Source organism: Aricia agestis, chromosome 9, assembly GCF_905147365.1.
Source record: "Aricia agestis chromosome 9, ilAriAges1.1, whole genome shotgun sequence".
Taxonomy (NCBI): Eukaryota; Metazoa; Arthropoda; class Insecta; order Lepidoptera; family Lycaenidae; genus Aricia; species Aricia agestis.
Genome location: NC_056414.1, coordinates 2,551,489 through 2,568,831, shown reverse-complemented (window position 1 = coordinate 2,568,831; position 17,343 = coordinate 2,551,489). Strand labels below are relative to the sequence as shown.

The 17,343-nt window shown below is 39.1% G+C and overlaps 1 protein-coding gene across 1 annotated transcript in view; it reads left to right on the top strand.

Annotated features, from left to right (window-relative positions):
• Positions 1-54: 54 nt before the first annotated feature.
• LOC121730333 (solute carrier organic anion transporter family member 74D-like) overlaps positions 55-17,343 on the top strand; it is a 104,790-nt gene continuing 87,501 nt past the window's right edge. Inside the window, exon 1 of the mRNA XM_042119338.1 lies at positions 55-357. The gene's annotated coding sequence lies outside the window, so the exon portion shown is untranslated. The remainder of the gene's footprint in view (positions 358-17,343) is intronic.

The following is a 17,343-nucleotide window of genomic DNA, read 5'->3' as shown; positions in this document are numbered from 1 at the left end:
TTTAGGTCAAATTTATAAATATATTTTTATTTTTAACATTATATTAGACGAATTTGTTCAATTTTTATTGTAAATTTATAATATATAAATACTGTGATGAGTTCTTGTTGTGGTAATGAATTGATATTCAATTCGGCAGTAAGCGAAGTAGTGTCAGTTAATTGTAGGCAAATTTTTAATCTTATTTATTCAGAAAGTGGTTTAATTAGTGGTATCGGTGTTATAATTGTTGTATGTATAATGTTTATCTCCCGTTGGTACGTTATCAAGTCGTAAACAACCTCTTCACAAAGAAAAAGTAAAAGTTATGGAAACCAGCTGCAGACTACAGTGATACAAGCATAATATTGTTATAAGGTTAGTAGTATATTCTTACATATAAATTAATATATTTCGTGAACAGTAGTTTAAAAAAATTATGGAAAGCATTGGGCACAAACTCATGATAAACTAATTGTTTGGTTGTATTTGCTGCCAAGACTAAAACTAAGATAAATGCATAATAAACTCATACTTTGTAGTGCAGATAGAAAAAAATAGTACCTACATAAGAACAGTTATTACATTTCAACAGTCATAGCACTGACTAGAAAATATTAATTATAGATGACATAGTACACAGCTAGCTCTCTTGATATAATAGCAGACTAGCATGTATCAAGGACACTTTTTAATAGCTTAAATTTATTATTTGGGCAGTTGTGTACTGAAGTCATTTTTGGAAACATTGAGTGTATTTTGATTTAGAGCAGTGTTTTTCAAACTTATTTATGATGCGACCTCACAACAAAATATTTCATGACCCCCCATTGGCTTCTTATCTAATTTTTGAAATTTCTCCGGTTGAGCCGCTCCATTTGTGCTGAAGCATGGCTCTCCCACGTTATTTTTGAAGTATACTCAACAAGTAATTTATGTCTTAGATATCAAATTAAAAGGTGTTTGTCTCTCCTGTAAAGCTAAAAAAAAATTACTTATCATGATAGAACTTAAACGACAAATGGTATTTGTGTATTCGAGCCAGCCATCAGAAAGATCAAATTTACAAGTAAATGTTGGCCTCAACTTGAATTGCTTAGATATTAATTTATTTCATAGCTACTTTCCAGAAAATAACTCAACACATATAATAAGCTTTTGTTTTCTTTACTACGATTCAAGCCTAATAACTTGCTGCATGCTAATAACTACTATTAGCTAGTAGGCTCATTTGAAACTTGAAGTTAACTATTGTAATGGGATATAATATAATCTATTCTCTGCTCTTATAAAGTCATCTATTACCAGGGCTGGACTGTTTGTTTAGAGGGCCTTGGCCTACTGCTACAAGTGTTATAACCCTAGTTATAACACTAAACTGTCAGTTTGAAGTAAATAACAACTTCTATAATGTAGACTTGTTGAATTTTGATTCATTGTAGAATTCGCAGGACTGCAAACCACACAATCTTTTTAATCAGAGACTAGACATACAATTGTATATTTTTTGTATGGTTTAACCCAGGGGTCAACAATTATGTAGTTTTACATAATTGGTGACCCCTGCTGTGTAACTGCACTCCAATCTGCTTGGGGCAAGAGCAAACACACAAAGGCACCCCCCTCGATATTAAACATGGACTTTTGTAATATCAGGGGATTACACTCCAACCTTAATGCCGTCCATTACCACCTTGAGACGGCAAAGCCGGCTTTGCTCTTTTTAACCGAGACGCAGATATCATCTCCGAGTGACACATCATACCTTTCCCACCCAGGGTATCACCTCAAGCACTCCTTTCTACCCATAGCTGGAGTGTGTGTGTGTATATCAGAGATGATATCAGCTCTCGCCGCCTCAGCAATCTTGAGGTCATGGACCTATCAAACTTATGGCTCCGCATAGACTGCGGCGACCACCCTCGCGTCTATGCGTGCCTTTATAGGTCCCATAGTGGTTACCCCGAGACGGACCGACTCTTGGAGCACCTGCAAGCTGCTTCAGATTTTGTGCAGCAGCAGATCCCATCCGCAGAGATCATAATACTTGGCGACTTTAATGCCCACCACGCCGACTGGCTCAATTCCAGTAAAACTGATCATGCGGGGAGATCTGTCTGCAACTTTGCCCTTGCGAACGACTTGACACAACAGGTTACTACGCCTACGCGAATCCCAGTTGTGGATGGTCAGGATCCGTCCTTGTTGGACCTCCTACTGACTTCAAATCCTGACGGCTACCAAATATCCGTAACCGCACCACTTGGTTCATCGGATCATTGCCTTGTTAGGAGTTCTGTGCCACTTACGACGGTGTTAAAATAGCGCGCTGTTAAATACCGTCGTGTGTGGCACTACTAGTCAGCAGACTGGGATGGGATGCGGTCGTTTTTTGCATCCTATCCTTGGGGGCACGTGTGCTTCTCACCGGGTGATCCCGACAACACTGCCAACTCTGTTGCCGATGTGGTGATGCAGGGGATGGAACTTTTCATTCCGACCTCTGTAGTGCCAACTGGCGGCAGATTTCGTCCCTGGTTTGGTTCATCCCCCAAAAAAGCTTCTCGCCGGAAGCAGGAGGCTTACCAATCCTGGGTCAACGCAGTGTCTGCTCGGGATTTAAATACCAGCACATATAAAAAGGAGCCTTGCCTCTAGGTCCCTCAAGAAAGAGATTACTCGGGCAAAGCAACAGCACGTCAATAGAATTGGCAAGAGACTTGAGTGCCTCCCCTCGGGAACCCGTGAATTCTGGTCTCTGGCCAAAGCTATTGAAGGAAATTTCTGCAAGCCAACCCTACCATCCCTACACGTAGGAAATGGATCGTTGGCCCAGGACGCAAAGGACAAAGCCGATCTTCTGGGCAAGCTCTTTGCGTCAAACTCGACCCTGGATGACGGGGGGCAGAAACCGCCGACCATACCGCGATGCACGAGCATCATGTCGGATATTCGGTTTCATCAGCGCTCAGTGCGAAAAGCCCTCTGTTCCCTTGATATCCAAAAGTCCTGTGTGGGCCTGACGGAATCCCGCCTATTGTGTTGAAAAAGTGTGCTCCAGAGTTGGCTCCGGTCTTGACGCGTCTTTTTCGGCTCTCCTATTCCACTGGCACCGTCCCGGCTTCCTGGACGACGGCCTTGGTGCACCCGATCCTCAAAAAAGGTGACCGCTCAAATCCTTCCAACTACAGACCAATCGCTATAACCTCTCTCTTTTCGAAAATAATGGAATCCATTATCAATAGCCAGCTTCTTCGATACTTGGACGGCCAGGGATTGCTAAGCGACAAACAATACGGGTTCCGTAAGGTTCGCTCGGCTGGTGATCTCTTGGCATACCTGACTCATCATTGGGCTCAGGCAATTGAGTCGAAGGGAGAGGCATTGGCTGTTAGTTTGGATATTGCGAAGGCCTTTGATCGGGTTTGGCATAAAGCGCTGCTATCAAAGCTTCCATCATACGGGCTGCCCGAGAAATTATGTAAGTGGGTCACTAGTTTCTTAGCAGACAGACGCGTCTACTACGACGAAGGTCGTAGTTGACGGCGAATGCTCGGAAACTCAGTCTGTTAATGCTGGTGTCCCTCAGAGCTGTGTACTATCGCCTACTCTATTCATACTGCATATCAATGACATGTTACAAACCATCGGCATTCATTGCTATGCGGATGATAGTACAGGTGATGCTGTATATACCGGCTCCCCTAATATTTCTCGGCAAAATGTCACTGAGAGTCGAAACGAACTTGTATCTAAGGTGGAGAATTCATTGGAGAAGGTCTCTGAATGGGGTAGACGTAACTTAGTCCAATTCAACCCCACCAAGACACAAGTCTGCGCGTTCACCACTAAAAAGTCACCAATGGTCGTTTATCCTCGTTTCGAGGGCACATCTTTAACCATCTCGCCTAGCATTGAGATACTTGGCGTCAACATATCGAGCGAAGTCCAGTTCCGATATCATCTTGAGGGTAAGGCCAAATTAGCCTCGAAGAAGCTTGGTGTACTTAACAGAGCGAGACAGTACTTCAGTCCGGACCAACGCCTACAACTCTACAAGGCGCAGGTTCGGCCTCATATGGAATATTGTTCTCATCTCTGGGCAGGGGCGCCAAAATACCAACTGCTCCCTCTGGATCGTATCCAACGAAGGGCTGCTCGAATTGTTGACTGCCATAGTGTTTCAAACAGCTTGGACCCCCTGGAATTACGCCGAGATGTAGCTTCACTCTGCATCCTCTATCAGTTGTATCACGGGGAGTGCTCTGAGGAATTGTTCGGAATCATACCACCTGCAACTTTTCGCTATCGTCCCACGCGAAAAACATACCATCCTCATCACCTTGATGAGTGGCAGTCTTCCACAGTGCGTTTTTCGCGTAAATTTCTGCCGCGCACTGTAAAACTCTGGAATGAACTGTCACCAGCAGTATAACATTTTATATAAAAAAAAAAAAATGAAATAAAGAGTAACCATTTTTTGCAGCTACTAATTATCTCTCTGAAGTTTGGAGTGAAATATTGGTGCAAGCTAGAGACTTTGTCATTAAATCCTAGAGATGTTGAAGTCCTGAGATGAGTGAAAATCATCTTCGAACATGCTTGGTCCGCACACGACCCTTGGTTTAATTTAATAAAATTATGGATTCTTTCACATTGTCGTCCTTTTTCTAGACTTAGCTGGAGCCCCTTGAATTCATGGGGCCCTGGGCTTAAGCCCGGAAAGTCCATATGGTTGATCCGGCCCTCTCTATTACCCACCAAACATTCTATAATGGGATGCTTATAAAGTCCTCTGCTCTTCTATAATCCACTACTCTAATAAATGTCCTAAGAATTTATATAACAATCCTACAAGAATTTGTATAACAGAATTGGCATTAACATTGCCATGTAGTAAAGTTTCACTTGGGGACTATCCGTAAAGTACGTCACACGATTTTCATATTTTTTTTGCATTTATCCCCATGTCATTTTCCCTAACTTGTCATTTGGTTCTTGAATGTAGGCACTTCTACACGTCAGCGGATGCATCAGCAGACATAATATCTGCACCGGTCACCTGCATTTTTATCATGATCAGCATATTAAAAGATTCCTTCTTCTTATTTAATGTCACCATAGATGCAGGGTTGCACCATTCCTTTTTATGGAAGAATAGACAAAGTTGACGAAAGTCTGTTGTTAGGAGGCTTTGGTGCTAAAACTGAGATTTTCTATTATTTCCTTTGACGGTGATGACGTATTTATTTGTTACATAGTATAATATGGTGATGAGAGGGCAAACGAGCAAACGGTTCACCTGATGGTAAGCAACTACCGTCGCCCATGGACACTCGCAACATTAGAAGAGCTGCAGGTGCGTTGCCGGCCTTTTAAGGGGAAATAGGTCCGGAAATCCTGCTGGTGACAGTTCGTTTCAGAGTTTTAAAGTAGTTTTACATATTGTATTTGAAGAAGGTTGTAGTGGATGGATAAGGGTTTCCCAAGTTCGGTATCTTTGGCGTTCATTTAGGAGGCCTACGTAATACGTTCAGCAGTAAACGTCGATAGGCTGATGATGATGTATGTAACAAGAGCTGTAGAAGGAATATCGGGTCCATATTACCTCGAACGAAAGTGAGACCGCCTGGCCTTACAAGGTCTGATCATTTCACTTTTCTAGCAGAAAGTGCGTTGTGTCATTTAATGGTCGTACATGATTGAAGCCCACACCTGACACCACAGTTTGAATAAGCGTGAATATAATGATATCATGCGAGGTCCCAGGGTACTTGACTCCCCAAAAATGTAGGTGATTATTAGATATGTTTGTCTTTTATTTCGAAATAGACTTTGTGTCTATTCGTGACATCAAAATTTCAGGCTGCAACTGAATAATATAATAGCAACGAAAAGTTAAAAGATTTCGCCAAATACTAATTATTGTATGGGTAATGGGACCCATAGGCATTTAAAGTTAAATAAACTAAAACAAATAGCTTGTGTTTCGGCCATAAAGTTAATATTCCGCTAGGTATATTATTAACTTTATGGTTTCGGCATAGGGTGCTTTGTTCACGAAAATTGATTTTCATTATATAACCTAGCTTTAGCCTGCCTATAGGATAATCCAACAGGGACAAATTTGCTGGAATGTCTCTGAGATTAGCTCAAGCAAAGTCTACGTCAACGCGCTCCGTATGCGTCTTTTGGAGAGTCATTATCTTGTTAAGTTACATATTACTTCTTTATTTATTGCCTTTGCACATTTTTGTATCGGAATCAAACAGAAAAAGAAAAAAAATAAAGATTGGAATCAAGAAGAATGTGCGCTATATCAGAGTTATTCAAAGGAAACGGCGATTGAGGCACGCACGAAAAATTCGCGGTCATTATTGTAACGAGTGATAATTGAATCACCATTGACATACCAGATTTAGGAAAGTCGCAAGAATTTGAATTATATGTCCCAAACAACGGAAATATGCTTGTTTAGAAGTTAGAAGAACCTTATGGACGTAACCTAGGGACTTTTTTTAATTTTTTCTTTGTGAAAAGCAATGTCAAAGGGAATACTTTCTATTCATAATTTTAGTTATTAGCTATAATAACTATAAGTAATAACTAATAAGCAACTGATTCTTATTTTTTTCACTTTTCAGTCGCTTATTCAGAAATAACGCATTTTCTCTATGATCTCTATTTTTCTTACTAACCGACCTCATGGTTAATACCCATATTAAAAAGTTGTCAATATTATTATTAACATAATAATATAATATTATCGAAACGATTTACATGCCATTTGTAATGTTTTTATGAGCTTTCCTTCTCGTTTATTCTTTGATCTTTCATTCCGTCTGCATATAAAATAGCCCCGTGCGAGTTTCTTACGCCGGTTCTTCTCGCCGGGTTAGTTCCCGAACCGGTGGTAGGCACCATGTAGGACATTCTGAAAACATTTATTTTAAATTTATTTAGAAATAAAACAATTTTGATTTTGATTTTGACAGATGGTACATCGTCATACACCAGATAAATGTGAATGGTTACTTCCCACGATCGTCATATAAATATAACCATTGATTTTTGTAGTTTGCGACCCATTTGTCGTATGCCAGGGTCGTTCGAGGGGATCCTTGGGTCGACAATTAGTAAACTGGTATTATTAATGCGAAAGGGTGTCTGTCTGCCTATTACCTCTCAGAGTTGCCAGATGCAATTTTACGATTTCCCCCAAACTGATTTTTATATTTCCCCAAAATGATACGTTTTCAAAAAAAAATCCCCAATCGCTTTGTTACATAAAATTGAAACTACTTTTATTCGATTTAGTAGTTTCAATCACTCGACAGTTAAATAGATACACAACACATAGTCGTTCGCTCGACCAATTTTTTTAAGGGGGTGACAGACGTGCGTGTAAGTACGCGGACTATGGCTCGACGATCTTAGGAGTTAGGCTGGTATAAATAGTCAGTACTTAAGATGCGACCCGGTCTCAAGACTCGGTTCGGCTCTGTGATTGGTCCAAATTTTGAGAGCCAACCAATAACAGAGCCTGAACCGTGTCTTGAGACCGAGATGCATCTTGAGTACTGACTATTTATACCAGCCTTAATCGCCTGTGTGTCAGCAAAGAGCCGCGAGCCGCGAGCCTGGGGGCATGGTAATCCAGTGTGAGCGATTCTCGTGTGTCACCAACGCGAGCCGAGTAAGTTCGCGAACTTAAAACCCGCGTAATTTAAGTTCGTATATCGTCATATAAATATAACCATTGATTTTTGTAGTTTGCGACCCATTTGTCGTATGCCAGGGTCGTTCGAGGGGATCCTTGGGTCGACAATTAGTAAACTGGTATTATTAATGCGAAAGGGTGTCTGTCTGCCTATTACCTCTCAGAGTTGCCAGATGCAATTTTACGATTTCCCCCAAACTGATTTTTATATTTCCCCAAAATGATACGTTTTCAAAAAAAAATCCCCAATCGCTTTGTTACATAAAATTGAAACTACTTTTATTCGATTTAGTAGTTTCAATCACTCGACAGTTAAATAGATACACAACACATAGTCGTTCGCTCGACCAATTTTTTTAAGGGGGTGACAGACGTGCGTGTAAGTACGCGGACTATGGCTCGACGATCTTAGGAGTTAGGCTGGTATAAATAGTCAGTACTTAAGATGCGACCCGGTCTCAAGACTCGGTTCGGCTCTGTGATTGGTCCAAATTTTGAGAGCCAACCAATAACAGAGCCTGAACCGTGTCTTGAGACCGAGATGCATCTTGAGTACTGACTATTTATACCAGCCTTAATCGCCTGTGTGTCAGCAAAGAGCCGCGAGCCGCGAGCCTGGGGGCATGGTAATCCAGTGTGAGCGATTCTCGTGTGTCACCAACGCGAGCCGAGTAAGTTCGCGAATTTAAGTTCGTACGTCTGTCAGCCCTTTTACGCACTCGACCAAACAAACCAAAACAAACAAACAACAAATTTGCCAGGATGTCAATCGAATGAAAAGGACGTTGGTTTCATTTGTTTGTAATGTTTTTTAGAAGTGCTAACCCCAAAAAATCCCCATAGTGTATTTATTTTCCCCAAACATTTCCCCAAAGATACTGTTTCCCCAAATTTTCGCCTAGAGTCAAAATTTTCCCCAGAATTGCGAAAAAAACCCCCAATCTGGCAACCCTGTTACATCTTCACGCCCAAGTATATCACCATTTTTCAGCAAAATTAGTTCAGCGGGGAGTGGGAACTGATTTCGCTGAAATTTGGTATGGAGATACTTTGAATCCTGCGAATAAACTTGGAATACTTTTTATCCCGGAAAAATTAACGGTTCTTCCGCGATAATCGGATTTTGGCCGTCATGTAGTTAGCAAATATAAGATTTAATACCTACTGATTTTCTTCTACTACGATCTAGATTTTAATTCAAAAATATATAGAGGTACAGTTAATTCTGTTTTTCGTGCCAACTTCTAAAAGTTAACTAGTTACCAACGTAATGTAAAGATAAAACTTCTGTGATTCATTAATATAATGAACCTTTTCAATCAGTGGTTTTTAACCTTTTAGTCATGATTTTTTACCAAATGTTTGTCTAGCCGGGGACCATCCGGTTGGTTCACCTAAACTAAGGGTTTTTTGATAAAGAAAATAAGGACAACTTTATAATTAGCACTAATTTTTTTTTATTTGGCAAAAGTCTAAAAGTTACAGATTTTAATTAAATGTGATTTTTGTGACTGCGTAGTCCAGTCTCTTTACTAACTTTTGAATTCTTACATATTATTAGGATGGCTTCGCCACTTGGAATGCCTCCAGGGACCACCAGTGGTCCGCGGACCACCGGTTAAGAGGATTCCACACCGCCCTTTTTTCCATACAAACGTTGTCCCCTGTTTCCTCCCTGGATAATGCTAGTAGAGTTATAATTTTTTTCCTGAATATCTACGACCACTAATACAATGTCCCTATGTTTTCTTTTTTTTCATAATTTAATTATTAAATAAGATATGAACGTTCAAAAACCCAAAAAAATTGCCAGATTTTCCGCTGTGTTCAAACGTCCAGAAAACAGATTTGGCTAGATTATACAAAAAAAGCAAAACATAGGAACACAGCTCAAGCCTTTTTTTAATCTTTAATGAAGAAAGTACTTAAATCGGTTAAGTTTTGGAGAAGGAATCAGGGGACAACGAATCGTTGATTTTCTGGATTTTCTGCAGTTGTCTCTATCGCGTTCTGCGGTATAGGCTTGAGGTAAGGGAGACAGCTATAGATATTACACGTACTTTTTTTTCATTTCTCTAGCCCCTGTTGTATCCTCTTAAGAACCAGTGGTTTAAATGAACCTCTAAACATGCATACCTACGACTAAACAGTAACCCCAGCTTGCCAGTTTTTTACTGGTTTTGCGGTGACATCATCAAAAATTTTCACCTATGCTAAAGTTGTCTTGTGAGAAGAGTTTATCACAAGAAAATAGGAATGGTAGGAAATACTTAGAACTCTTGCACCAGCTCGGGTTAAAAGTCATCCTTGATCCAACATTCTTCTTCATATATATTATAATTTAATGATAGAGAAGGCATTTAATATCTTAATTGATAAACGCTCAGTTACAAGTTATAACCCAGACTGGTGTAAGTGGCCTTACTGTTATGCAAGTCTAAAATTATCACACTGCCTAATTATTCCAAGAATTGATATTTAACTTTGAAGACGTCCTCGGATAGTTGTAAAAAATCCAGCCAATCAGTGTCAATAGGTTCTAATAATGAAAAACTCTTTTACCGCTAGGACATGATCAATTCGTCATTTACAATCACGGAATGTCACTCTGGAATATTCGCTAGATCTCGTAGCACCTCCATCGTGGGTATCGCAGACACAATAGGTTTTCCATTGTTATGCTGCCGCATGGAGATTGATGGGTTAAGACCCGGTATACGAGCAGGCCGATCGACCCACACGGTCTGATCGCAGGCCGACCTGACCGGAGGCCTACAACGAAACCGTTTTGAGACTCAAACGAGCGAATCAGAATGCCGCGTCCTACTCTAACAACGTATTTCTTTTTTGTTAGAGTGGAACGCGGCATTCCGATTCCTTCGTTTGAGTCTCAAAACGGTTTCGTAGTACGGCCCCAGACTCGATTTGTGCAATCCTAAGTGCAAAAGTCGGGTCGGCCTGCGATCAGAATTCAGACCGAGCTACGGTCCGATCAGGTGAATTTGCATCCTGCGACAGCAATCCAAAAAAAAAAGGTGAAAAGTATACAACGGCTGCTGTCTTGGATAACCATTTTGTTGTAGCCTACATACCTAATCGGTTAGCTGATCAATCGGCTATATATTCTGAGTGTGTCAAATTGTGTATGCAATTTTGTTAATATTGAACCATCCGGTTGAAAAAATGGCGCGCGCCTTTTATTGCCAACCGCGTCAACCGCGTTAAACATAATATGCAATCAAGAGCTAGCTAAGGCCTACCTATAAATAAAACTAACAAGTTTCGGGAAATCCCCCCAATCAAACATTTAGGTACTAAAACATAGTACCATATGATGCAATATTCATAATGTAGTAATATGTTACGAAACTATGATGAAATCATGTGTATCTCATGCAAATATTTGTCATAAAATTAATACAAGCTATTGAGACTTCATTGATAAGATAAGATGGTAGTGTTGAATGCCGCGTTTCGTAGCGTTTGATATTTTTTTAAATATATACAGCTTCTAATAATAGGGCTTTTACCTAGGTGCGTGTCCAAAATTTACACTTACACCGCACCGCCATAATATTGTAAAGTTTCGCTTGAAAGACACAAGAAACTCATCATATTTGTACAAAAACTTATTTCTAAGCATCAATAGCAAACTAATATGCGAGGCGTATAAATATTATATCCCCTACTAATTCCTCGAAAAAAAATTCTAGTGAACAACCTACTTTTCGTATGCTTTTTTAAAAGTTTTACAACACCACATTATAGATCTTCATTAAACGACAATTTAATATCAATAAAGCATCAAGGCTTTGTGGGTTGGGCACTGGGCAGGTATTTGTTGATGACAGCTCCCCTTACAAGTTAAGTACATACAATTATCTAGTAAACTGGCATATATCTCATATAGTGTAAATTATCCCGATGTGTAATGTTTACATTCCATAAACTCCGTGTAGATCAAAATGGAAATACATAATATTGTTACTATTCTGGATCATACTCGGTAATAGGTTATACAAAATGTAGTTTAAAAAAGAAATCATTTAGAAATTCACATATTAAAAAAAATACGGAATGGACACAGAGAGATTTTAAAAAGGCCTTTGATACAATCACCAATGTTGCTTAGAGTTAATTGATAAAGCGTAGGTACTAGTAGACTCAACTATTGTTTTCGGAGTTATTTTAAATCATAATTCATCTTTTTGTTAAAGTGTTTTGCCCCATCACGTACAAGATAAAAATTCCAAAAAATATTCAATAAGTACACCTAAATTACACGCGTTCGCGTCGATTAAATTTTGTTTTCCGTACTTCGACGATGTAATTACTCGGCCGGTATTATATGTGGGTACTTCATGCGTTTTTGTGTCATTACTATCGTAAAGGGTAAGCTTTAATTCACTGTCGGGAATTAAATATTTCTCCAATTGCTTCGACGCTAACGACCGCTACGAAGTAACGAAAAACCTTATATTTTATGAACGCAAAAGTATGTACGTTGGTAAGTATGTACGTAAATGTACGTTTATCAGTTTTGCAAATCTAAAAGCAGTGCGAATATAACACACTCGAAATGAGATTCGAAACTTTTTTTTACAAGAGATGTGTTGAAAATTCTGAAAACCTCCGCAGCCGCCGCACCGAATTGATATTCAACATTAATATTAACAATAAACATAGCGTCACTTGATATTTGAAACGCAGAATCGCAGTGGTTTAAAGTTTTGACTTTCATACGCTGTTTTATAAATACACGTGACTTGGGCCTTGTATTAGTTAGTGGTGTTTTCTGAAGGTATTTTGCAACATCATTTTTGCTCTATACTAAAACATGCTTTTATATCTATGTAAAATAAAATAATAGTTACATGGTTTACAGTGATTATTATTTACGTCAATCTATTAACTGATTCAGCCTGATTTACTTCGCCAAGAGTGTAGTACCATAGTAAAAGGAGGGGAAGTAAGTTATCTTCATACAAAGGCACCGCGCGCGGCTTGTATGTGTGCGCCATAGTATCAATGCGTCGCCATACGGCACACAACAAAATCTCGGACAATATTTCGGCCTTACCAGTCGGGGCTAACACTTTACGCTGCACGCTCGCGCCGCGCCGCGCCACGGCTAAACGAATCAAAAATGTCCGATCATAATCGCAGGAGTAATAGATATTGCTGTGTGTTTAGGTGTTTTAATAGTAATGCAACAATTCCAGAATTGTCTTTGTTCAAATTACCTGTTGAACAGGAAAGGTCAGTACTACGCACTTATTCTAGCATAATATAATAATTTTTACTTGATGATCAGATACTTACTTACAAGCTTTTTTATTGTATTAGTTTTCTATCACACAAAGGAAGTAGGTAGGTAGGTAGATCTACTTTCCCACTAGAACATAGTATAAATAAGATAATGTTTTATGTACTTTTGATCCGTCAACTAATTTGCCGCTATTGCTTTGTTTACGTAATAGTAATTTGCCGATTTCTCTATGTTGTAGACCGTATATTAAATAACTACTTACAGTCAATTACTTATTTTAAATCGTAATTAAAAATAAGTAATTGACTAATTGTAAATCACAATACACATAAATCAAAGTTCGAATCATAACAACAGATTTGTTTATAGTAAGTATAATAGACAAGCGTTAGTTTTGTTGTTTTACAGGGTATTTTTATATATTTATTTAGACATCGGATTATATGCACGATCAAAGTGCCGAAATATGCATGAAAATATGCACGAAAAATGGCCGAAATATACACAAAATATGCACAATAAGGATTAACTTTTTATTAAAAGTCCGCGACGTTGCCGCTGTGCATGCGGTTGCGCGAACGAAGCGCGGACGGCCGCTCCCACACCAACCCGCCGCCGCCGCGCCGCCTAAAATTGACAACCCTAAGACAGTAGGTAATTATATCGCGGATTGGGCCGGAGTTATCCTACTTCCCCTCCTTTTACTATGGTAGTACTAATTATTTCAACTCGAGATATAAGTGAGCGAACCTCGGTATCAGTAGCGGATACCTCGTAAACATATCTAATTTTAAACGTGCAACTGCGTGTGCTGTCGCAATAGTTTGCTTATTAATGAAGATAATATACAATTAAGGAGCTAGAACGGTGCCCTGAGGGACACCAGCTGCGTGTTGTACTGAGACCAAATACGTTGTATGTGGGTCGATGTGGTTTAGACTGGATCTGATAAGGTGCTACTGTAACTATACTGTCTACATATGGTTTAATAATGAGATTTCGTAAAGCTGTTGTTTTGAATAGCGGTGTTATTTAATGCTTTTGTTAATTTTTTCTTGGCCGTAGATTGTAGTGTAGTCTTGACTTATTTGCAATGTTGCTAGTGGAAGGTATAAAACCTTTTCGCTCTTGTGCAAACGCCCTTATGAGTCGCATCTCATTATGAATTCATTTATTCGCTTAGAAATATACGATAAGTTCTGCGAAAATGGTTTACGACGAAAAACAATTTTCCTTTAAATATTTTTACATATCGTATACTTTAAAATTGTAATTTGCTTATTTTTAACTCATCTGTTACGTAAAACGAACAAAACGTGATAAAGGCGTAAATAAGAAGATAAGTCCTTACTGGTATTAAAATAGCATATTTAAAGCTTTTTTGAAAATTATGGCTGCATGCAATTTTTTTGACAAGAAAGTATTTTAAATAATTATCTAATTCCTACCCTCGTGTTTCCGAGGTTGTATTCACCATATCTAATTGTTCACGTAGACCTTGAGTTAGATTGAAAATCTAGAACATATTTTTTTCTTAGACCGATCGTTTTTTGTTTCGACTTTTTATGGCAGTAACACGCGAGGTAAAGTATTAAATGGCCCATAGTTTTAAACTTAGACCAAGTAAATATTTTTCAACCTTTGGTGCTGGGTTCCGTGACGATAATAATCAAATAGACTAGCTTGATGCTCCTTACTCCGATTTCAAGGTCTCGTCTGGGAAAGAACATAGGCATAATCATTATGAAATCAAAGTCAAAATCAAAATTGTTTTATTTCTGAATAAATTTAAAATAAATATTTTCAGAATGGGACTACATGATGCCTACCACCGGTTCGGGAACTAACCCGGCGAGAAGAACCGGCGTAAGAAACTCGCACGGGGCCCATTTTTTTACCAAATGAACGTAAGATACAGTATGGGCTACAATTTAATCTACATAAATAATAAAAATGAATCCATTTATCCCTTGGTTACGAACTCTCACTCACGAGTCACGACAGATACGCGTAAACGGCTGGACCGATTTTGATGAAATTTGGTAAGTATAGAGATAGATAGATTGAGTCCTGAAAAAGAACATAAGATACATTTTGTCCAGGAAAAATGAACTATTACTAGGTACACAATATACTTTTATGATTTGCGCGTAAACTATTCAATCGATTTTGATGAATGTTGGTATCGAGATACTTTGAGTCTCGGGAAAGGGCAAGGGATACTTTTTGTCCCGGAAAATGTCACAATAAACTTTTATGATTTTGATGAAATTTGGCATGGAGATATTAATTATTTGAATCTCGGGACAAGGAATGCTTTTTGTCCCGGAGAAATGTTCGGTTCCGACACAATGTAATTTTATGGTTTGCGCGTAGGTAAACGACTTTAGTTTATTGTTGGAAAACTATAAACTAAAGTCCACGCGGACGAAGTCGCAGGCATGAGGCAACAGCTAGTACATAATACTTTACATGATTGTCGATATTAAAATAACATTGCCTTATACCTAGGTAGGGCTGGTATAGGTCCACATGTTACCGTGCAATGTTGCATTATGCTGAATGTCGAATTAAATACAATTCGACAAAACCTAGGAGTTATAAAAAGGTTGCATATCCCAAACCAAAAAGATCTCGTCCGTTCAAGTTTTTCTGAAAAAATATTCCATATCCAACAAAAACTCTACACTGTCTTTGACCACATCTACGACGGAGTCTCGGGCAAAAAGAGGTTTTACTATACTATTAGTGATGCAACAAAACTAGTTTAAGCCAAGAATATGAATACAAAATTATCTTCCTATTAAGGCGATAATGTTAAGGGACATTTTTGTATTGAAAAGGTAATTTATACAGGTCGTAAAAATTTCGAGGCTGGCCATTGTTATGAGTTATGGTAAAACGCGATATTCTTTAATCCTTTTGTATATTTATAGTCCCAGAAAATCCTTTCTACTTTTTGACTGTCTCTCAGACGACCTTCTACCTAACGGCTTAGCTCTTCTAATGAAATTAATCATTGCGGTTTCTTGGTCAACTGGGCTATCATAATATTTCTTAATGACCTCGCGAAAGTATTATCGTAAACTCGTCGATTCCCGCAACCCCGTTGCGCCAATATTCGTTTATCTTTTTTTTTTTTAATGAAATAAGGGGGCAAACGAGCAAACGGGTCACCTGATGGAAAGCAACTTCCGTCGCCCATGGACACTCGCAGCATCAGAAGAGCTGCAAGTGCGTTGCCGGCCTTTTAAGAGGGAATAGGGTAATAGGGGAGGGTAGGGAAGGGAAGGGAATAGTTGAGGGTAGGGAAGGGAATAGGGTAGGGGTTAGGGCATTGGGCCTCCGGTAAACTCACTCACTCGGCGAAACACAGCGCAAGCGCTGTTTCACGCCGGTTTTCTGTGAGAACGTGGTATTTATCCGGTCGAGCCGGCCCATTCGTGCCGAAGCATGGCTCTCCTACGCGCAGGAGCCGTGCATTTTTCCCGAATAGAAAGTATTCTATGTCCTTTCCCGTGACTCTTAGTATATCTCTCTTAGATATTAAATTTCAGCAAAATTGGTTTAGCGGCTTGGGCGTGAAGAGGTAACAGACAGACAGACACACTTTCGCATTTATAATATTACTAGATGACGCCCGCAACTCCTTTGCGCCAAAAATCGTTTATCGCGCGGGATTAGTGGGTTTTCCGGGATAAACTATCCTTTATCCTTTCCCAGAACTCCAGGTAGGTATCTCCGTAGCAAAATTTCATCAAAATCGATTCAGCGGTTTGGGCGTGAAGAGCTAATAGACAGACAGAAACACTTTCGCATTTTTAATATTAGTATGTATTATAGTATGGGAGGGGAAGAGGGGATTTTGGTAGAAGCTCGAGCGTGTCAGATTAAGCTTGTATGGACTTCCGACATGTGTCTAGTTATAATGGTATAGAAATCAGATATTTTACGTGGTGGGTTAATTTTTTTTTAAATATTGAATGACGCTCGAGTGACTACGCAAATAGCACCCCCCCTCCCCTACTATTAACAATTTTATTTAAAAATTGCTGAAAAATCCTTATAAAGTAAAGAAGATGCTATAAAGAGGTGATATAGGTTTATTTGTTCTATGGCGATTATAACGCCGCGCTCAATTGACATAATGAAGCACCTGAAGTGTAACACTTTTAGTGATGTGGCTCGGGGCTCCTATAATGTGCCTATTTTCGGCCAAGGACTGAAACGGTCTGTTGGGTTACAAAACAGGTGCTTGCCTACGTGTAAAAATTAATGATCGTAAAGTGTATCATAATCATCACACACGACTATAAAAGACATCCAACTTTTTTAGGATTTGGCGATTGTCTTAATTTATTAGGGTCTATTTTTC